Source organism: Macaca nemestrina, chromosome 17, assembly GCF_043159975.1.
Source record: "Macaca nemestrina isolate mMacNem1 chromosome 17, mMacNem.hap1, whole genome shotgun sequence".
Taxonomy (NCBI): Eukaryota; Metazoa; Chordata; class Mammalia; order Primates; family Cercopithecidae; genus Macaca; species Macaca nemestrina.
Genome location: NC_092141.1, coordinates 74,113,253 through 74,135,857, shown reverse-complemented (window position 1 = coordinate 74,135,857; position 22,605 = coordinate 74,113,253). Strand labels below are relative to the sequence as shown.

The window sequence follows — 22,605 nt, the reverse complement described above, 5'->3', positions numbered from 1 at the left end:
GGCGCCCACCTGCCGCCAGAGGGCACTGTCCGGCCCCCGCCGTGACCCCGCCGAGCGGCAGGTGAGACCCGCAGGGCAGGGCCCCGGGGCGGGGGTGGAGGGGCCGGGGAGAAGGAGGAGGGAGAGGAGGAGGAGGAGGAGCTGTGGCGAGGAGGGAGAGGAGGATCTGTGGCAGAGGGCGAGCCTTAGACTGCACCACTAAGGACTGGGGAAGTGAAAACAGATGTAACACGCTTTGGCTCCCTGGCTAGCCAGCCCCCAAATCATTGAATGGCACTAAGCAAATTATTCGGTTTTTGCAAGCCACATTAAAATGGCAAGCCACAATTACTTTTGCACCAACCTAATGTTTAAACTTTGTCAGCATCAGTTTCCCCAGCTAACACGAGAAAAGCAAGTGGTTAGGAAATGACTCATGTGCTGTGAGGACTGAATAAATATCTGGGTTAAGGACTGGCAGTGGGGTGTGCTTGGTGGCGAAGAATGCTGCTCACGGGCCAGATGGGCTGGCTCTGAGCCCTGGATTTGCCATCTAGCTATAGGATCTCAAGCAAGTTATGGAAGCTCTCTGGGCTTCCTTTGTCTCATCCGATGAGTGAGAATCACTGCACCCTCCCCAGGGGGCGGGCAGCGGTTTGTTTGGTTCTGGTTTTGGTTTTAAGATTACTGAGCTGATTCATGTACAAGCACTTAGAACTATGACTGACACTTGGTGAATGTCCAATAACCAATAGTTTCTCTCTTATGTCTCTTGGGACTCTAAAAAAAAAAAAAAAATTTACTAGGCGTAGTGGTTCCATTATATACATAGTCTGATATACTGATATATATATATATATATATATAAAATTCTGAAAATAATTCTCAGAGTTCTCAAAATAATATGAAAACTGTTGGAGTCATAACTGGAGGTAAAGTATAATCTCTGGAATCAGATTACTTGGGGTAAAATATCAACTCTGTTACTTACCCTCTGTGTGACTTTGGGCAAGTTACTTAACCCCTCTGTGCTTTGATTTCTGTAAAATGAGGATGGTGCAATGACAGGGGACAAAAGAGTAAAGACTCAATAAATACCAGTTGTTGTTAGTATTATCAACATTAAAATCTTTAAAGATAGTTTAAATATGGAATGCTAGCTACATCTCCGGCAGGAGGAGATTTTCCAGGTTTAACATTCAGGATCAGTGACGTACCCATCTTTTATTTCTAGAGCCAGGTGGCCTGAGCATGGCAGACAAAGCTGATGTCAGATGGAGGCATGTGGGCATTTGTCATAAGAGGTATGCTCGGAAGATATGTCTTCAGATCATCTGCGTCTCATTCCTATGGAAGAGCCACGTTTCCACCAAGCTATCCAGACATCTTAGCTCCAGGTTAGAGTACTGGAATAAAAGTTTCAGAAATGAGACTCTGAAGTCTGGTTGACTCCCAGGGAAATGACTAGGCAGAAAGCCCTGAGATGTAGCTTCCAGCCCTAGCTTGGCCACGGCCACAGTGAATGACAACGTGGAAACCAGGTTTTCAAATTTAGTTGAATCGGTTCAGCAAAGCAATTTCAAAATCATTTCAACTTCGTGTGTTTCTGTGGTTGGTTCCCATATTCTCTTATTTTGCTAATTTGGGCTTTCTGTCTCTTTTTTTTTGAAATGGAGTCTGGCTTTGCAGCCCAGGCTAGAGCGCAGTGGCATGATCTCAGCTCACTGCAAGCTCCACCTCCCGGGTTCATGGCATTCTTCTGCCTCAGCCTCCCAAGTAGCTGGGACTACAGGCCCAGCTAATTTTTGTATTTTTAGTAGAGACGGGGTTTCATGCTGTTAGCCAGGACGGTCTCGATCTCCTGACCTTGTGATCCACCCGCTTTGGCCTCCCAAAGTGCTGGGATTATAGGCTTGAGCCACTGCGCCCAGCTTCTTTTATTCTTAATGAGGTTAGATAGTTTTTTTTTATTATAATGAGATGCATGTATTATTTTTCCTTGAGAATCAGGGTTTTTTCTGAAAGTTAGAACTTTAGGTTGGGCACGGTGGCTCAAGCCTGTAATCTCAGCACCTTGGGAGGCTGAAGCAAGTGGATCATTTGCGGTCAAGACCAGCCTAGCCAACATGGTGAAACCCATCTCTACTGAAAATACAAAAATTAGCTGGGCAGTAGTGGCACATGCCTGTAATTCCAGCTACTTGGGAGGCTAAGGCAGGAGACTCACTTGAGCCTGGGAGGCAGAGACCATGGTGAGCCAAAATCGTGCCAGTGCACTCCAGCCTGGGCGACAGAGTGAGATCCTGTCTCAAAAATAAATGACTAAATATAAATACATAAATAAAAGTTAGAACTTTAAAATTATTTTGTCATCAGATATATATGCAGTTTAGTTAACAAATATGAGGGGGCCCTGTAAATTACAAATATCTTTAGGTATATAGAGTGACAGCTTATGTCAGGTTGCATTTATTGTCCTGAAATAGCTAATGGTGCCCTCTTGCACTCTCAAAAGTGACTATGTTTAGGCCGGGTGCAGTGGCTCATGCCTGTAATCCCAGCACTTTAGGAGGTCAAGACAGGTGGATCGCTTGAGCCCAGGTGTTTGAGACTAGCCTGAGCAACATAGTGAGACCCTGTCTCTAGTAAAGAAAATTATTTTATAACTAACACAAAATAAAACAAAAAAAGTGACTATGTTTGGATGATAACTCATGTGGCTACCCTCATCACATGCTAATTTCCTTCTCTAACAATTATCAAACCAGGCCTCCTTGTTTCCTAGATGAGGGAGACACCCATGGTGTGCTGGAAAGTTAATATGACTAGGACTTGTGACACTTGGATTCTAATCCCAGATCTACTGATTGATTAGGGAACTTAGATAAGGCACATTATTTCTCAGAGCCACATTCACTGATCAGACGTGTTCAGTGTTTCCCAAAGTTTGCTGAAGATCAATGTTTCTCAACATTTAATGCAAATGTTCGTCTCCTGAGGATCTTGTTAAAAGTGCAGATTCTGGCTGGGCACAGTGGCTCACACCTGCAATCCCAGCGCTTTCTGATGCTGAGGCAGGAGGATCGCTTGAGCCTAGAAATTCAAGATCAGCCTGGGCAACAAAGGGAGACCTCCATTTCTAAAAAAATAAAATAAAAATATGAGTTGCATGCTGTGGCGTGCATCTGTAGTCCTAGCTATTCAGTAGGCTGAGGTGAGAAGATCTCTTGTGACCGGGAGTTTGAGGTTGCAGTAAGCTGTGATCACACCACAGCACTGTAGCCTGGGCAACAGAGCAAGACTCTGTCTCAAAAATAAATAAATAGGCTAGGTGCAGTGACTCATGCGTGTAATCCCAGCATTTTGGGAGGCTGAGGCAGAAGGATTTCTTGAGGCCAGGAGTTCAAGATCAGCCTGGGCAACAAAGTGAGACCTCCATTTCTACAAAAAAAATAAAAATAGGAGCCGGATGCTGTGGTGTGTGCCTGCAGTCCTAGCTACTCAGGAGGTTGAGGTGAGAAGATAGCTTGTACCCAGGAGCTTGAGTATGCAGTGAGCAATGATCGAGCCACTGCACTCCAGCCTCGGTGACAGAGCAAGAACTTCTCTCAAAAATAAACAGGCTGAACATGGTGGCTCACGCCTGTAATCCCAGCACTTTGGGAGGCTAAGCTGGGAGGACTGCTTGAGCTCATGAGTTTGAGACCAGCCTGGGCAACATGGCTGGTCTCAAGTCAGATGAACACCTTGTCTCTATTTTTTTTCCTTCTTCTAAAAAAAAAAAACAAAAACAAAAAAACAGGACACATGTGCAGACCATGCAGGCTTTTTACACAGGTATACTGTGCCATGCACCTATTGATCCATCCTCTGAGTTCCCTCCCCTCACCCCCCACTCCCCAACAGGCCCCGGTGTGTGATGTTTACCTCTCTGTGTCCATGTGCTCTCAGTGTTCAACTCCCACTTATAAGTGAGAACATGTGGCATTTGGTTTTCTATTCCTGTGTTAGTTTGCTGAGGATACTGGCTTTCAGCTTCATCCATGTCCCTGCAAAGGACATGATCTCATTACTTTTATTGCTGCATAATATTCTATGGTATATATGTGCCACATTTTCTTTATCCGGTCTAACATTGATGGGCATTTGGGTTGGTTCCATGTCTTTGTTGTTATAAATAGTGCTGCAATGAACGTACGTGTGCATATGTCTTTATAGCAGAATGATTTATGTTCCTTTGGGTCTTTGGGTATATACCCAGTAATTGTATTGCTGGGTTAAATGGTATTTCTGGTTCTAGATCCTTGAGGAATTGCCATACTGTCTTCCACAATGGTTGAACTAATTTACAGTCCCACCAACAGCGTTCCTGTTTCTCCACAGCCTCATCAGCATCTATTGTTTCCTGACTTTTTAATAACTGCCATTCTGACTGGCATGAGATGGTATCTCACTGTGGTTTTGATTTTCATTTCTCTGATGATCAGTGATGATGAGCTTTTTTTCATGTTTGTTGGCCACATAAACGTCTTCTTTTGAGAAGTGTCTATTCATACCCTTTGCCCACTTTTCGATGGGGTTGTTTTTTTCTTGTACATTTGTTTAAGTTCCTTGTAAATTCTGGATTTTAGACCTTTGTCAGATGGGTAAATTGCAAAAATGTTCTCCCATTCTATAGGTTGCCTGTTCACTCTTATGATAGTTTATTTTGCCGTGTAGAGCTCTCTAGTTTAATTACACCTCATTTGTCAATTTTGGCTTTTGTTGCAATTGCTTTTGACATTTTAGTCATGAAGTCTTTGCCCTTGCCTATGTCTTGAGTGGTATTGCCTAGATTTTCTTCTCGGGTTTTTATGGTTTTGGGTTTTACATTTAAGTATCTAATCCATCTTGAGTTAATTTTTGTATAAGGTGTAAATTTCTAATTTAATTAATTAAATGTATTAATTTAAATTTATAAATTTATTAAATTAAATTAAGTAAATTTATAAATTTATTAAGTAAATTTAAATTTATAAAAATTATAAATTTATTAAATTACATTAATAATGTAATTATTTTTAAAATAATTAAAACTTTTTTAAATTTTAATAAATAAAGTACAGTTTCTGATGCAGTAGTTCTGGGGTGAGTCTGAGATTCTGCACTTCTGACAGGCTGCCAGGTGATGCCCAAGCCAACTTCAATCTGAGTAGCAAGATGTAAAAGCAATGGCATGTTAGCTTCTAACAGCTGATATAAAGAAATATAAGAAATGGAGGTACAGGTGGGGTGTATTATAGCCAAACACATTCAGAAGTCTATGTGTTTAATACATTTAAAAAGGATTATTGCCGGACACGGTGGCTCACGCCTGTAATCCCAACACTTCGGGAGGCCGAGGCAGATGGATCACCTGAGGTTGGGAGTTCAAGACCAGCCTGGGCAACATAGTGAAACCCTGTCTCTACTAAAAATACAAAAATTAGCTGGACATGGTGGCAGGCGCCTGTAATCCCAGCTACTGGGGAGGCTGAGGCAGGAGAATCGCTTGAACCTGGGAGGCGGAGTGAGCCGAGAGCACGCCATTGCACTCTAGCCTGGGCAACAAGAGCAAAACTCTGTCTCAAAATAAAAGGGGGGATATTTTTTAGTGCAGAGCTCCCCAAAGCCTCTGACATACTTCCAAATAGAATGACTTAAGCAACTTAGAAAACAAGTTTTTCAGAAAGACAAAAGTGTTTATTTGCAATAGAGGCAAGAGGGCAACTGGTTTTCCCACACTCCTGCTCAATCCCTCTCCCAGATGAACAGATGATGTCTTGCCATACTTAAACTTCATTGCAAAGAAACTGGTTTCATCCACAGCTCCCTTCACGTTCCCACCCAATCCCTTAGCTTCCATTTTGGACCATGGGACTTGACTCACAGACTGGCAATCAACCTGTAGCACGGCCAGGTATAAAAGGATGACCTGAGCCTGGGCAACGCAGTTAGACTCCGTCTCTGCAAAAAAATTTTAAAAATTAGCCAGTGGTGGTGGTGCATGCCTGTAATCTCAGCTACTCAGGAGGATGAGGTGGGAGGATCACTTGAATTCAGCAGGTCGAGGCTGCAATGGGCTGTGAATGCACCACTGCATTCCAACCTGGATAACGGAGAGAGACCCTGCAAAAGAAAAAAAAAAAAAGATGACCTGGACCAATCAACGACATGATCATTCTTGGAAACAGCCAGTTGAGACAGTTGGTAGAGTTGGACAAATTTGAAAAGGGTGGAATCAGGCCCATGCTGAGGCAAAGCCACAAGAGAGCAACGTTATGAGGGAAGTGAACTCTGAGCGGGCAGTGAAAGCCCACGGTAGAAACAGAAGCAGAATGTTCTGTTCCAATATGGAACAGAAGCACAGAGCACTTCAGAGATGCCCCCAAGAGCTCTTAGAAATGGAAGTTGATACGGTGTGGATGTGTGTCCCCTCCAAATCTCATGCTGAAACGTGATCCCCAACGTTGGAGGTAGACATGGTGACAGATATTGGATCATGGGGGCAGATTTCTCAAGAATGACTTAGCACCATCCCCTTGGTGATAAGGGAGTTCTCCTTCAGTTACTTCACATGAGATCTGGTTGTTTAAAAGCGTCTAGAACCTCCCCTTTCTCTCTCTCGCTCCCTCTCTCACCATGTGACATATCTGCTCCTGCTTGGCCTTCAGCCATGAGTGAAAGCTCCCTAAGGTCTCTCCAGAATTGCAGGGGATTCTGGCACCATGCTTCCATTACAGCCTGCAGAACCGTGAGCCAATTAAACCCCTTTTCTTCAGGAACCAACACAGAAGGGAAAGACGCTGGGGGCTATTGCTGGGTCAAAAAGAGCAACTTAGTTTTTCATGATGGTAACAGGCTACAGACTAGAAGAATAATACAGTTACGTTTCAATGAGACTTTTCTGTTTTTCTTGTTTGTTTGTTTGTTTGTTTGTTTGTTTGTTTGTTTGTTTTTGGGATGGAGTCTTAATCTGTTGCTCAGACCGGAGAGCAGTGGCGCAATCTTGGCTCACTGCAACCTCTGCCTCCCAGGTTCCAGTGATTCTCCTCCCTCAGCCTCTGAGAAGCTGGGATTACAGACGCACGCCACCACACCCGGCTAATTTTTGTATTTTTAGTAGAGACAGGGCTTCACCATTTTCAGACCAGAGGGGAAAAAGTGAACTTTGCCCCCTTCCCTCTAGAAAGCCCAAAGTCAATTTGCAGCCAACTTGAAGCAATAGTAGAAGTTTATTGCCTTTATATCTTCATTCTCTCCAACCTCACCCTATATCCACCCTGGTCTTGACTCCATATTTAATTTGTTGTGTTTTTTTTTTTTTTGTCCTGATTTTTAATTTATACTTTATCATTTTATTTGATGCATCTCCTAAATGCTTTGTCGACTCACTTGTGAAAAGAGACACAATGGCCGGGCACCGTGGCTCACGCCTGTAATCCCAGCACTTTTTAAGAGGCCAAGGCGGGTGGATGACGAGGTCAGGAAATAGAGACCATTCTGGCTAACACGGTGAAACCCGTCTCTACTAAAAATACAAAAACCAAATTCGTGGTGGCGGGTGCCTGTAGTCTCAGCTACTCTGGAGGCTGAGGCAGGAGAATGGCGTGAACCCGGGAGGTGGAGGTTGCAGTGAGCTGAGATCACACCACTGCACTCCAGCCTGGGCGACAGAGCGAGACTCTGTCTCAAAAAAAAAAACAAAAAACAAAAAACAAACAAAAAAACAGAAAACAAAAGAGACACAGTGACACAACAATAAATAAATGTACCAGATGAGAGCTAAGTGAAGTGATTTGTGTCTGAATGACCATAATCCCAATTCCTCCTATTAATCATCATCACAGGCGTAGAGATAGGTCTATAGAAGCATGTCACAGGATTCACCCAAAACTGCCTCCTGTTAAAAATTAAAATGATTTAGATAACAACATTGATGACACACTGTTTACATTTTCAAACAAAGATGCAAATGGAAAGAATGACTAACACGTTAGAAAATAGGATTTGCTTCCAAAAGTTCTTGCCAATCTAAGCGTAAGCCAGTGTGCTTTCAGGAACTGATCAAATCTCCACTGTGAATCAGCATCTCTGGGCTAAAGTTCAGTGTTACAGTTTCCCACTATTATCTAAAATCATTATAAGAATTAATTGTACTGGGTGCTGTAGCTCACGCCTGTAATCCCAGCCCTTAGGGAGGCCAAGGCAGGCAGATCACTTGAGGTCAGGAGTTCGAGACTAGCCTGGCCAACATGGTGAAACCCTGTCTGTACTAAAAATACAAAAAAATTAACTGGGCACAGTGGCCGTAATCCCAACTACTGGGAAGGCTGAGGTGGGAGAATCGCTTGAACTTGGGAGGCGGAGGTTGCAGTGAGCCGAGATCGCAAGAAACAAGAATCAGTTGTGTGAATTTCTCTTTGAAAAAAAAATTGTGATTCGATACCAATGAGATCCAAACACTGTTGTCAAAGAATTATCCATTCTATCTCTCTACCATGTACAATAGGAGAAATTTCTTTCAAAGTTTAGTACCAAGAAAAACTTAATTTTCCTTAAAAAAAACTCAGAATGTGGCCGGGCACGGTGGCTCAAGCCTGTAATCCCAGCACTTTGGGAGGCCGAGACGGGCGGATCACGAGGCCAGGAGATCGAGACCATCCTGGCTAACACAGTGAAACCCCGTCTCTACTAAAAAAATACAAAAAACTAGCCGGGCGAGGTGGCGGGCGCCTGTAGTCCCAGCTACTCGGGAGGCTGAGGCAGGAGAATGACGTAAACCTGGGAGGCGGAGCTTGCAGTGAGCTGAGATCCGGCCACTGTACTGCAGCCCGGGCGACAGAGCGAGACTCCGTCTCAAAAAAAAAAAAAAAAAAAAAAAAACTCAGAATGTTTCTCTGCTCAGGAGAGATGTGTATCATGTTTCTTTCTTCATCTTGACCATCAAATCCCTTCAGACCTGCCATCAGGCTCCCTTGGAATAAACATTTGATTTCTAATATTTTCTCCACTCTTTTCCTATTTTGATTCCTATACAATTGGCTTTTACTATCTGGGCTTTTATCTATTGGTAAGCCACAACAACTTTTTTTTTTTTTTTTTTTTTTTTGTAGAATGACTTGGGATATAAATAAACTAAATATATCCTATTTGAATAACAAGTGGAAGACAGCTTGATGAATTGGACAAGGTAGGTGAAAAAAGGGCAAAAAGGAGCAATCTCAATAGTTTTCAAGATAAATAACTATATCAAACTGATTTTTTGAATCTACATTGTTTTACTTTGGTCCAAGACATCTGCTAGAGGGAGAACAGTCTGAAGAAGTGTATTCAGGTTTGATAAGCTTGCTCCTTCTTATCCTTACATTCTTTTGCATCTTTGTTTGAAAATGTAAACACTGCTTAGAGCACCTCTCTCCATCTAAATCAACTGGCTTTGCTTGACAGTAAAAGGATGTCTTGTTCCCACAAGCCTGGAACTCTGTTCTTCTCCCTCTACCTCCATCATTTCCAGGCAAGGTGGGCCAGTGAGTAGGTGAGGAAGGGAGGAATGGGGAGGAGAGTGGGTTTTAGGGATTTCATGGAGAATTATTTGACCGAAGACAGACCTCCTGGTCACCTCCTCCATGTGCTACCCTACAATAAGAGATGTTTCCTCCTTTCCATCCTAAGGAATGGAGTTCCTGCAATGGTAGAAATTTCCCAGAAACACTTGCTAGAAATTATCAAAGACAAATACGGCAATACCATCCCGTCTTCTGACCTCCCCCCGTGACACCCCACATGCCTCCTTTAGACCAAAGTCAGATGAATTCTAATATTAATATTGATGTCTCTGCTTTCGCAAGTCTCTTTTTCCCCACTATAAATATTATACGTGTCCCCTACTGAAAATTTAGAAAATAGAGAAAAGCAAAATTTACAGATGTAATAATATCTGCACAAGGCATGGTGGCTCACATGTGTAGTCCCAGGTACTCAGAAGGCAGGCAGGAGGATCACTCAAGCTCAGGAGTTCACATCTGCCGTGAGCTATGACCTTGTCACTGTACTCCAACCTGGACAACAGAGCAAGACTCCATCTCTAAAAACAATGAATCTGGGAAAAGAAGTCTAAAAGACGTGAAATTAAATGTATGGTAGAAAGGAATGTACTGAGAGTCAGAAGACTTGGATTATAGCCTCACGTCTGCCGTAACTATTAATAGCTGGGGTGATCTTGGGCAAGTAACTCATCCTTGATGATTTGTTTTTTTTTCACTTGTAAAAGGAAAAGGTTAAGCTGGGCAGACCTGCTCTTCTAGCATTCCAGGATCACAGAATGGTTCAACAGGAAACATAATAATCAGTCTGTCTGGGTTTATATTCCTAGCACTGCCACTTATGAGTTGTTTGACTTTGGGTAAATTTCACAGCCTCTCCATGTTTCAACATCCTCATCTATAAATGAAAAATGATAATATCTCTTACATATTGATGATTTGGTGAATGTCAGCTATTGTTATCTCTCCCTTCCCTCCCCTCCCCTTCCTTTCCCTTCCCTTCCCTTCCCTTCCTTCCTTCCTTCCTTCCTTCTTTTTGCAATAGGGTCTTGTTCTGTTGCCCAGGCTAATGTGCAGTGGTGCTATCTCAGCCCACTGCAACCTCCACTCCTGGGCTCAAGCAATCCTCCCGCCTCAGCCTCTCAGGTAGCTGGGACTACAGGAGCACACCACCATGCCTGGCTAATTTTGGTATTTTTTGTAGAGATGGGGATTTTCCATGTTGCCCCAGGCTGGTCTTGAACTACTGAGCTCAAGCAACTGCCCACCTTGGCCTCCTAAAGTGCTGGAATTACAGGCGTGCTATTATTATCTTAAACATGGCCCAGTCTACCTTTCCAGCTGTATCTCATGTCACACAAGACCTCTTTTCTGAAAGCCACATGTCCAATGCTGTCTACCCAGCAACACCGTAACCTCACATGTCATTTGGGATCTCAACTTTGTGATATCCAAAACCGAGTGAATAATTTCTATGCACCTACAGTCCATGTCTCCTTAACTGTTTCCTATCACAGCAGGTAATACCAACACCTACTCACTTGCTCAGCTCAAAGACCTGGGAGTCAACCAGAGACCTCTTTCTCCCTTACTCCTGAGAGCCAATCAATCATTAAATTAATTAAATCTGTCTCCTTGATGTTTCTTTGATGGATCAATTTCAGTCATCTTCACTGCCACCCACCCTACCAGTATCTCTTGCCTGGGCAACTCCCATGGTGCCTCACTGGTCTTCCTGCATTTGCTCCTGCCCCACACCTCCTTCCAGCTTCCAATTCATTCCTCCACTGTGGCTGGAGCAACTTTTTTTTTTAACTCTATATTTAGACATTCCACTTTTCTGCTTAGAGGGCTTCAGTTGTCTACCACAGCTCTTAGAAAACAGCCCATTTGTAATGAGTCCCGCATGGCCCCCCAATCTGGGTGCTGCCCACCCCAGGGATCCCCCCCATGCCCCTCTATGGATCTCTGTGCCCCGGTCACACTGTTCCCTTTCCATTTCTGGAACAATCTCAGCTTCTTTTTGCCTCGAGGCTCTTACGTGTGGCCAAAACTATTCTTCACTTACCTTTTACCCAGCTAACTTCTCATCCTTTGGGCTCCAGCCAAAATAGACCTTCCTCAAGGGAAAACCTTCCCTCTCTCCCCCTACTAGGTTAGATCCTTCTATTATGCCTCTTTTTAGTCCACTTTCCTTAACCATACTTTTTTTTCGCTTGTAAAAGGAAAAGGTTAAATGTCCATCCATGTTCATAGCACCGTGATTCACAATAGCCCGAAGGTGGAAGCCACCCAAGTACCCATCAACAGATGACGCGACAAATAAAATGTTATATACATGCCATGGAACATCGTTCAGCCTTAACAAGGAAGAAAATCCTGATCCACGCTGCAACGCGGATGAGTTTTATGTGATTCTCCATATTGTCTGTCTTGCTCATTGGCTTGTTCAGTCCCTGCAGGGCAGAGATTTTATTATTCACTCTCTCTACCCAGCACTTGGCTCCATACCTAGCATAGAGCAGTTCCCCCATCAATACACAAAAGAAGAAGATTCAGAGAGAGATGCAGAGACCAGAGATGGGAAACCACACAGCCCCAGGAGCCTCTGTTTCTGCCTGCTGGGTTCCAGCCCTGGAGAAGCTCAGCTGTCCGCTGTCCATGGAGGCACAGACATGTCATTTAAATTCCTTTACTTAAGGTGGCATGAGGTCCTTTTTCTTCCTGGAGAGCTGGAACTTTGCTTTTTCCCTCTTCAAAAGAGAGGCTGATGCGAGCCTCATGGGCCAGGTGTGGTGGCTCATGCCTGTAATCCCAGCACTTTGGGAGGCTAAAGCAGGAGGATCACTTGAGCCCAGGAGTTCGAGACCAGCCTGGGCAACATAGTGAGACATCCCCATCTCTACAAAAAATAAATAAACACAATTAGCCAGGTGTGGTGGTACATGCCTGTGGTCCCTGCTTCTTGGGAGACTGAGGTGGGAGGATCACTTGAGCCCAGGAAGTCAAGGTTGCAGTGAGTCAAGACCTCGCCACTATATTCCAGCCTGAGCAACAGAGTGAGACCCTATCTCAAAAAACAAAAAACAAAACAAACAAAAAAGCCCTCAAGGCCTTTCATTTAATAGCAAAGGTAATAACCAACACTTATAGAGTCTATCTGTAAAACATTCATATAAAGACCACTCATTTAATCTTCATGACCAGCCCCTGAGGGGGATATGGTGATAGCCTCCTCATTGTTCAGATGAGAATCTGGAGGCAGGTGTGGACTTAGCACAGAACTGCGAAGTAGCGAAGTTCAGATTCAAAACCTGGGTAGTCCAGCTCCAAAGTCCATTGCCGAACCATTATACTGATTGCAACGCCCTGCCCCAAGTGTGGCATAAAAGTGTTTGTAGAATAGGCATAAGAGACATGGAGTAGCTGAATGTTAGGGAAAGGCTTGCTCCCCATTTCCCTTTTCCTCCTTGAGTCTGCCCTCCCCTCAACAACTGCTGAGGCTCTGCCCCTTTGCTGGCTGGGCCCTAGGAGAGGTGGAATGACTCACTGGATTAATACATTTGGGAAGAACCATATAATGAAAAATAAATATTATAAATCTAATATAAACTATATTCATATTAATAAAATATTTAATATATTATAAATATAATATATAGCTTATAAAAATATATTATATATAACTGTTAAATTTATTTATTTATTTTAATTTTTTTGAGACGTAGTCTCGCTCTGTCACCAGGCTGGAGTGCAGTGGCATGATCTCAGCTCACTGCAACCCCCGTCTCCCAGGTTCAAGCAATTCTCCTGCCTCAGCCTCCCGAGTAGCTGTGATTACAGGTGCCCGCCACCATGCCCAGCTAATTTTTGTAATTTTTAGTAGAAATGGGGTTTCATCGTGTTGGCCAGGATGGTCTCATTCTCTTGACCTCGTGATCCGCCTGCCTCGGCCTCCCAAAGTGCTGGGATTACAGGCGTGAGTCACTGTGCCCGGCCGTTAAATTTATACATAAAACATGAATACATAACATATTTATATTAATGCCTTTCCTCTTAGGCATTGAGCTTCCTGCAGACAGCATCTATTCTGCATTACTCCACCCTAGGCCAGCCCCTGCCTGGGGCCAGCGTGACTGTGACCAGGTGGGAGAGTCCACCCCACTCTGACTTTAGGCAGGCCCGTTTGGCTCTCAGACTAAGCTAAGGTCTTCACTTAGCCTGTATCAGAAATGAAAGCGTAGGCCAGGCAAAGGCATGAGGATTGCTTGAGCTTAGGAGTTTGAGACCAGCCAGGGCAACATACTGAGATCCCTGCCTCAGGAAGGAAGGAAAAGAAAGAAAGAGGGACGGGAAGGGAAGGGAAGAGAAGGGAAAGGAAGGGAAGGGAAAGGGAGGGGAGGGGGAAGGGCAAAGGGAAGGGGAAGGGGAAGGGAAAGGAAGGAAGGAAGGAAGGAAGGAAGGAAGGAAGGAAGGAAGGAAGGAAGGAAGGAAGGAAGGAAGGAGGGAGGGAGGGAGGGAGGGAGGGAGGGAGGGAAGGAAGGAAGGAAGGAAGGAAAGAAAGAAAGAAAGAAAGAAAGAAAGAAAGAAAGAAAGAAAGAAAGAAAGAAAGAAAGAAAGAAAGAAAGAAAGAAAGAAAAGAAAAGAAAAGAAAAAGAAAGAGATGGAAGGGAAGGTAAGGAAGGAAGGGCAGGCACACTCCACACCCATTAGGATCTTAAGGGAGTACTGAGTGGTCTGGGTGGAGGGCTAGGGTTCAGTGCCAGGCCCCTCTGACTCAGACACCCCAAGCTGAATTCCCAGTAGCAGGCACTCAGCCATGAGTTAAAGGATCATAACCCACCTTTACTGGGTGTTTGGGGTCCCCACCTCTCAATTCATTTAATTCTCACAAAAACATCCCTATGAGAAAGCAGCAATTATGATCCACATTTTATAGATGGGGAAACTGAGTCACAGAGGCTTTAAATCACTTGGGGAAACTGAGTCACAGAGGCTTTAAATCACTCGCCCGGGTCCTGTAGCTTTGAATGGTAAGTGGCAGCACTGGAGTTTCGCCCTCGGCAGGCTGGTTCTGGAGTCCACACTCCCAACCCTTCCCAATCCCTGCCTGGGCTGCTTCGGCCAAAGAGACACCAGCTGATGGCCCTCAGAGACACCAGCCACCAAGACCTCCCTAGGGGTCTTAGCATCCCTAATGTTCCTGCTACTCAAGCTCAGCCTTCCAGACCCCCAGCCCCTCCTTCTGCTTCCGGCAGGCATCTCCTTCCGTGAGCAGCAGATGGCGGAACAGGAGCCGGTGTATCCACCCAAGACGCTTCACAACAGGGACTTTCCGGTTCCCACCCCTGCTGCTCTCTGCCTGGGAATGGCAACATCTGGAAGGGTGCAGGAAGATGACTGAGCCAGGATATGCAAAGGAAATGAAAACGGGAGCACCTGCAAGGATTTTGTTTACTATTCCACAAGTTCCACTTTCTTTCTTTAGACAGGGAGTTTCAAATTCCATCTCCTTCAGTCTTCGGGTCCTCCCACCCTGGTGTGAAGACTCTCCCTCAAGTCCCCCAGGTGTGGGACCATTTGCGTTACGTTTCACAAAACATAACTGTGACATCACATCAGGACACTCCCAAGGCCCACCATCCGACTAGGGTCCGTAAACTGTTCATCCCCCTCTTGAACTTGGCAGCTCTTTTTGCGGCTCTTACACATTAGCCCATCTTCTCAAGCTCCTGACCAAGGCTTCACTCCTCTCATTCTTGGCAGGTGACAATGCATTTGCTAAGCTAAGCAGCTGGCAGCCTTGACTGCTACCTCCCCCACCACAAATGCATCTTCATCTGCAGTGTTAGAGGGTGATGTATCTCTTTCCTCTTCAAGGCCACCCCCTCCAACTGTGTGTGCTCTCCTCCTATCTCCTTTTTGACCTTGCCCACCCCTATTCTCTTGGTCTATAAATATGCTAAAGTCATTTCTATCCTTTATTTTTTTAATTTATTTATTTATTTATTTTTATTTTTATTTATTTATTTTTTTGAGACAGAGTCTTGCTCTGTCACCCAGACTGGAGTGCAGTGGCACAATCTTGGCTCACTGCAACCTCTGCCTCCCGGATTCAAGTGATTCTCCTGCCTCAGCCTCCCGAGTAGCTGGAACTACAGGGGCCTGCCACCATGCCTGGCTAATTTTTGTGTTTTTAGTAGAGACAGGGTTTCACCAAGTTGACCAGGCTGCTCTCGAACTCCTGACCTCAGGTCATCTGCTTGCCTCAACCTCCCAAAGTGCTGGGATTACAGGTATGAGCCACTGCGCCTGGCCACCTTTTCTATCTTTTAAAAAATTATGGTCCTCCCTTCCCTGCCCTCAGCTACCACTTTTATCTGTTTGCTACCACGCTATCTGTTTTCAGCCCTTCTCTGTGCCTTCTGGGCAGTGGTTGTCTCTTGCTCTCCTCCCATCTACTCCCTAATCTGGGGCAATCTGGAATTGGCCCCATCCCTGTTTCATTTAAACTGCTCTCTCCACAAATGTCCTGCCAAATGTCAACTGCAAGAGACACCCCGCATTCATTTTGTTTGTTTGTTTGTTTGTTTGTTTTTCCAGACAGGGTCTTACTCTGTCACCCAGGCTGGAGTGGCATGATCATGGCTCACTGCAGCCTCAACCTCCGGGGCTCAGGTGATCCTCCCTCCACCTCCTGGATAACTGAGACTACAGGTGTGTGCCATCCACTCCCAGCTAGTTTGTATGTATGTATATATGTATTGTAGAGATCAGGTTTTACGCTGTTGCTCAGGCTGGTCTGGAACTCCTGGGCTCAAGCGATCTGGCCACCTCAGCCTCCCAAAATGTTGGGATTTGCAGCTCTATAAAAGAGGGCCAGTCTGCCTGCTCCCCTTTTTTTGTTATATCTGCAACATTTCACACTGCTCACCTCTCCCTTCTTGATGGCTCTTCCTGGGTTTCTGGAACATGACTCTATTCTAGTTCTTATTCTTCATCTGATAGCTATTTCTTGGTCTTCTTTGCCGGCTCCTCAAGCTGCCCAGTAAACGTGTGTGTTCTGCAAGAGTTCACTCTTTTTTTTTTTTTCTTTCAATACTTTAAGTTCTAGGGTACATGTGCACAATGTGCAGGTTTGATACAAGTTGGTTTGCTGCATCCATCAGCTTGTCATTTACATCAGGTATTTCTCCTAATGCTATCCCTCCCCCTATGACAGGCCTTGGTGTGTGATGTTCCCCGCCCTGTATCCATGTGTTCTCAGTGTTCAATTCCTACCTATGAGTGAGAACATGCAGTATTTGATTTTCTGTCCTTGTGATAGTTTGCTGAGAATGGTTTCCAGCTTCATCCATGTCCCTGCAAAGGACATGAAAGAATTCACTCTTAGTCCATCTCTCTTCTCATTCTTCGTGCTCTTCAAGCTGACCTCACTCATCCCATCATGGTGAACCACCCTTATATGTTGATGATGTCCAAATCTCTCCTTTCCAGCCCCACTTACTCTCCAATCTTCTAGATGACTGCTGTGCAATAGAACTTGCTGTAATGATGAAAATGTTCTATAAACTGAGCTGTCCAATATCGTAGCCACTAGCCACATGTGGTTACTGAGCACTTGAAATGTGGCTAATGGCCAGGCATGGTGACTCACACCTATAATCCCTGCACTTTGGGAGGTTGAAGTGAGAGCCCGGAAGTAGAGACCAGCCTGGGCAACATAGTGAGACCTCATCTCTATATATTTAAAAAAACAAAAAGAAAAAGAAATGTGGCTAGTGTGTTTAAGGAACTGAGTTTTAGACGTTATTTAATTTTAATTTTAATAGCTACAGGGCCAGCTCACGCCTGTAATCCCAACACTTTGGGAGGCTGAGGCAGGTGGATCACGAAGTCAGGAGTTCGAGACCACCCTGGCCAACATGGTGAAACCTCATCTGTCCTAAAAATACAAAAATTAGCTGGGCACGGTGGTGGGCGCCTGTGAGCCCAGCTACTCAGGAGACTGAGGCAGGAGAATTGCTTGAACCCGGGAGGCAGGGGTTGCAGTAAACCGAGATTGCGCCACTGCATTTCAGCCTGGGAGACAGAACAAGACTCCGTCTCAAAGAAAACAAAAAAATTAAAAATTAAAAAAATCAATAGCTACAAGTGGCTAGTGGCTACTGTATTGGACAGTACAGTTGTAGACCTACATTGCCAACTGCCTATGGACATCTTGATTAGAATGTCTCTCTGGCTCCTCAACAAGTCCCAAACTGAGCTTATTAGCATCACACTCTCCCCTACCTTCGCCTCCATGCCCATTAGCAAAATGAAAACCTTCTCTTTCTCTTGATTTCCCTTCCTGAATTGACAGCATCAACACTCATGCCTTTACCCAAAGCCTAAACTTCTAGACTTCCAGGCTCTTCCTTTTCATTCATCTTCTATCATTATGTGGTCAATTCTCCCTCCTAAATTTCTTGTAGCTCCATCCTTACCTTTCCAAACCTTCTCAAAGGCTTGAGTTCAGAATCAAAGCTTCTCTTGTCAGGCTATTACCAATTCCCTGCACCCAGCCTCTGCCAAGCCACCAGCAGACCTCTGAGATGGACAGCCTTCCTTTGCTTCTCCAGATGCCCTCTCCATCTCCACCCTCTCCATCCTGATGCCCTAGTAGCTGGCTTCTACAGACTCTGTCACCTGGACTTCTTTGCTCTTGGACTTCCAACTAGTTCAGGAAGATTGGAAGGTGGGAAGAGGTTGGTGTATATAACCCCTGAGCTCCTAGGGTTGTCAGTGGCTGCCTTGCTCTACCGAAGCGCATGTCCATGAGGTGGCCACTGGATTCTGGTTCTCACTCTTTTCACTTGCTGCTTCCAGCCTAGATGCAGTAAGAGTTCCCTGCTGTGGTTCTGCTGGGGCACTGAGCTGCCCTTTGTTGTTTCCCTAATCACTTCTCCATCCCCCTGCACACCACCCCCCAACTGTTTTGTTTTTTGTTTATTTGTTTGTTTTTTTGACACAGAATCTCACTCTTGCCTAGGCTAGAGTACAGTTGCCCAATCATGGCTCACTGTAGCCTCGACCCCCTGGGTTCAAGTGATCCTTCCAACTCAGCCTCCCAAGTAGCTGGGACAACAGGTGTGTACCACAACACCCAGGTCGGTTTTTTTGTTCTCGTTTTAATTTTTAGAGATGAGGGTCTCACTATGTTTCCCAGGCTGGTCTCGAACTCCAGGGCTCAAGCAATCCTCCCACCTTGGCCTTCCAAAGTTAGAATTACAGGCGCGAGCCACTTTGCCCAGCCTTTCTCAAACCTTTATTCATGGTCCATTTATTAAACTCTCCTTGGTTGTCCAGATTGAGTGTGTTATCCGTTTCTTCTGGGACTTGATTGATATTTCTAAGCTTTGAAATGCCTCCTCGTCATCCACAGGAGAAAAATTAAAGCCTGTGCTTACTTGAAGAGCACCTGAAGTCACTTATGATCTGTTTCCTGCCTGCTCTTTCCACTTCATCTCCCACCTCTCCTTCTCTTGCACTTTATAGTCCTATAATGCCAGGTTGCTTATATGGCTAGAAGGGGCCCTATTGTTTCCCACCTCCATGCCTATGCCTGCCAAACTCTTGCTTAACCTTTAAAACCATTCTCCAGATGTTGCCTCCTCTGGGAAGTCCCCCAGGCCTTCCTTTCTACTTCTACTGTATTTTGTAGATATTTCCATTATTTATGACATCATGATATATTATAATTTCTTGTTTAGGTCTGTATTGTCTTTTCTGCCCAGAGAGTGCCTCTTAAGGAAAGGACTAGGCCAGATGTGGTGGCTGACACCTGTAATTCTAGTGCTTTGGGAGGCTGAGGCAGAAGGTTCACTTGAGGCCAGGAGTTCAAGACTAAGTTCAGCAACGTAGTGAGATTCCACCTCTACAATAAAATTTAAAAATTAGCTGGGCAGGGTGTCATACACCTGCAGCCCCAGCTACTCGAGAAGCTGAGACAGGAGGATCACTTCAGCCCAAGAGTTTGAGGCTACAGGGCTACAGTAAGCCATAATCACACCACTGCACTCTAGCCCAGGTAAGAGAGTGAGACCTTATCTCTTACAAAAAAAAAAAAAAAAAAAAAAGTAAGGCTATAAATATAAATAAATAAATAAATAAATAAATAAATAAATATATTTAACAAAATATTTATTGATCCTGGCATTCTAGGCGCTAGATAGCTAGAGATATCAGTAGTGACCCCTTTCTACAAGCACTATGAGAGAAGCACGATTGTCCCTATCTTAGAGGATACCCAGAAGGCCGAGGCTCCCGTGATGTGCCAGGTTCAGAAAACTGCCAAGAGGTTTGGATTTGGTGTGAAACCAAGTCCTTCTAGCTGCACAGTTCATACTTTTGGCAACAGTTTTATGTTGCTGCGGGTCTTGCCAAGAATAGTTTTATTAAGACTGGCGTTACAGGTTGAATTGTGACCCCCTCCCATACTCACAAAAGGATCCACTGAAGTCCTGACGCCCACTGCTTCAGAATGGGCCTTATCTGGAAAGAAGGTCTTTACAGAAGTAATCAGGTTAAAATGAGGGTCAGGGCTGGGGGCAGCAGCTTACGCCTGTAATCCCAGCACTTTGGGAGACTGTGGCAGGAGGATCACTTCAGCCTAGGAGTTTGAGACCAACCAGGGCAACACTGTGAGACACTATCTCAATTATATTTATAAATATATATACACACATATATGTACATATTGTTATATATTTATTTACTATATATTTATAGTTTAAATATATTTAATTTAATATATATTTATATAATATATAATAAAATATAAACATAAATATGTTATATATTCATGTATTATATATAAATTTAACATTTATACATAATAGAATATAAAAATAATATTTATATAAGCTATATATTATGTTTATAATATATTAATTATATTAATATGAATAGTTTATATTAGATTTATAATTTAACATTTATGCATAATAGAATATAAAAATAATATTTATATAAGCTATATATTATGTTTATAATATATTAATTATATTAATATAAATATAGTTTATATTAGATTTATAATTTAACATTTATACATAATATATTAGATTTATAATTTAACATTTATACATAATAGAATATAAAAATAATATTTATATAAGCTATATATTATGTTTATAATATATTAATTATATTAATATGAATATAGTTTATATTAGATTTATAATTTAACATTTATACATCATATAATATAAAAATAATATTTATATAAGCTATATATTACGTTTATATTAATTATATTAATATGAATATAGTTTATATTAGATTTATAATATTTATTTTTTCATTATATATATGAAAAATAATAAAATGAGGTCAGGGGGCCCTAATCTAATACGATTAGTGTCCTGGTAAACAGGAAATTTGGACACAGAAATACAGAGGGGAGGTGGTGTGAAGATGTGGGGAAGAGAGAGTCATATGAATAGAGATGCCAAGGATGCTGGCCAGCAACTGAAGCTGGAAGAGACAAGGAAGCGTTCTTAACCCAGAGCCATCGGAGAGAGTACGGCCGGCCCAGCTGACGCCTTGCATTTAGACTTTGAGGCTCCAGAACTGGGAGATAATAAATGTCTGTTGTTTTAAGCCTCTCAGCTTTTGGTTCTTTGTTATGGTAGCCCCAGGAAACGCATACATCTGGGGAGGCTCAAGCCCCTCCTCACTGGGAAGCAGGGGGTGGGGGGGGGTTGGGATCCTAACTGGATGTGGAGTCCCCCTGGGGCTCTACTGGGAGTGCCAAGTGGATCCTGGCAGTCACTGAGTAGGCTTCTTCGCGTCATTTTGCTCCACCATTGACCTGACAACTCAACAATTATTTTTCTTTTTCTTTTTTTCTCAGAGACAGACTCTTGCTATGTTGCCCAGGCTGGTGTTAAATTCCTGGGCTCTCGCTCTGCATATTCTCAGTGCAATAAAAAAAGAAAAAATAAAGTGGCAGTCAACAATTTTATTTTTTGGTGTTTTTTTGTTTTGTTTTGTTTGTTTGTTTGAAACGGAGTCTCACTCTGTCACCCAGGCTGGAATGCAGTGGTATGATCTCAGTTCACTGCAACCTCTGCCTCCTGGGTTCAAGCGATTCTCCTGCCTCAGCCTCCCATGTAGCTAAGATTACAGGCATGCACCACCACACTTGTCTAATTTTTGTATGTTTAGTAGAGACAGCGTTTCGCCATGTTGGCCAAGCTAGTCTTGAACTCCTGACCTCAGGTGATCTGCCTGCCTCGGCCTCCCAAGTGCTGGGATTACAGGCGTGAGCCACTGTGCCTGGATGCAGTCACTGATTTTAAATTATGCTTCCAACTGGCTCCAGTGACCCCATAAGTCTGTGACATGCAGTAATTTGTAAACCTGAGTCTCCTGCCCCAAGGATGTGATCCTCAGCATGCTCAAATTCTCAGCTCCCAGCACAGGGCCTAACACCCCCCAGGTTTCCAGTGCTGGGCACTGAGTCAATAAATTCTGCTCAACTAAGGCACCAGGAGTCCGTGGAGTGCTTGGGATCTTGAAGGGTGTTGAGGAGCCTGGTAGAGCTATTGTCTCCCTTCCCAAAGGCCAGCCCCCAGGACATATTCCAGTCTCATGCCATGGTCAAAACAAACAAGTCAAGTTTCAGGATGCTCTAGTGGGTTCTACTGACTGTTTCCCAGGGTGAGTCACTGCTCCAGGGAGAGAAGCGGGCTGGGACTCAAGTGCCTGTGCTTTCTTTTTCTTTCTTCTGTCTTTCCAGGAAGCCCTTGGAACAGGATGTAAAAGCAGCACTTTCCATCCAGCCTGACATCCTGCTTCCAGATGCAGAAGGCTGAGCAGGCCACCAGGATCACATTTAAGTGGCTGTGGCCATGATGTTCCAATTTGAAACCTGGACTCCACTAACTTCCATACTCATCCCTTGCTCTCAGCCCTCTCCCTCCCCTCTCCAGGTCCTCAGGATGATCTGAAATATATATTACACTTTTCTTCCTCACTAGATGTCAACATGTTGGAAAGCAGGGACCTTGATATATTA

General features: G+C 44.0%; 2 long non-coding RNA genes across 3 annotated transcripts in view; one reads left to right on the top strand and one right to left on the bottom strand.

Moving 5' to 3' along the window:
- LOC105469018 (uncharacterized) overlaps nucleotides 1-22,605 on the top strand; it is a 23,319-nt gene extending 714 nt beyond the window's left edge. Inside the window, exons 1-4 of one of the 2 annotated variants that reach the window (XR_003015256.2) lie at nucleotides 11-61; nucleotides 1,214-1,376; nucleotides 9,114-9,190; nucleotides 22,327-22,605. This is a non-coding gene — a long non-coding RNA (uncharacterized lncRNA). Of the gene's footprint in view, nucleotides 1-10; nucleotides 62-1,213; nucleotides 1,377-9,113; nucleotides 9,191-22,326 lie in introns of those variants that run through there. The other variant, XR_979741.3, reaches the window with a different exon arrangement.
- LOC105469017 (uncharacterized) lies at nucleotides 709-4,127 on the bottom strand. The gene is made up of 3 exons (XR_979740.2): nucleotides 3,907-4,127; nucleotides 1,197-1,385; nucleotides 709-1,019 (listed from the first exon to the last, which is right to left on the bottom strand). It is a non-coding gene; the product is annotated as an uncharacterized lncRNA (long non-coding RNA).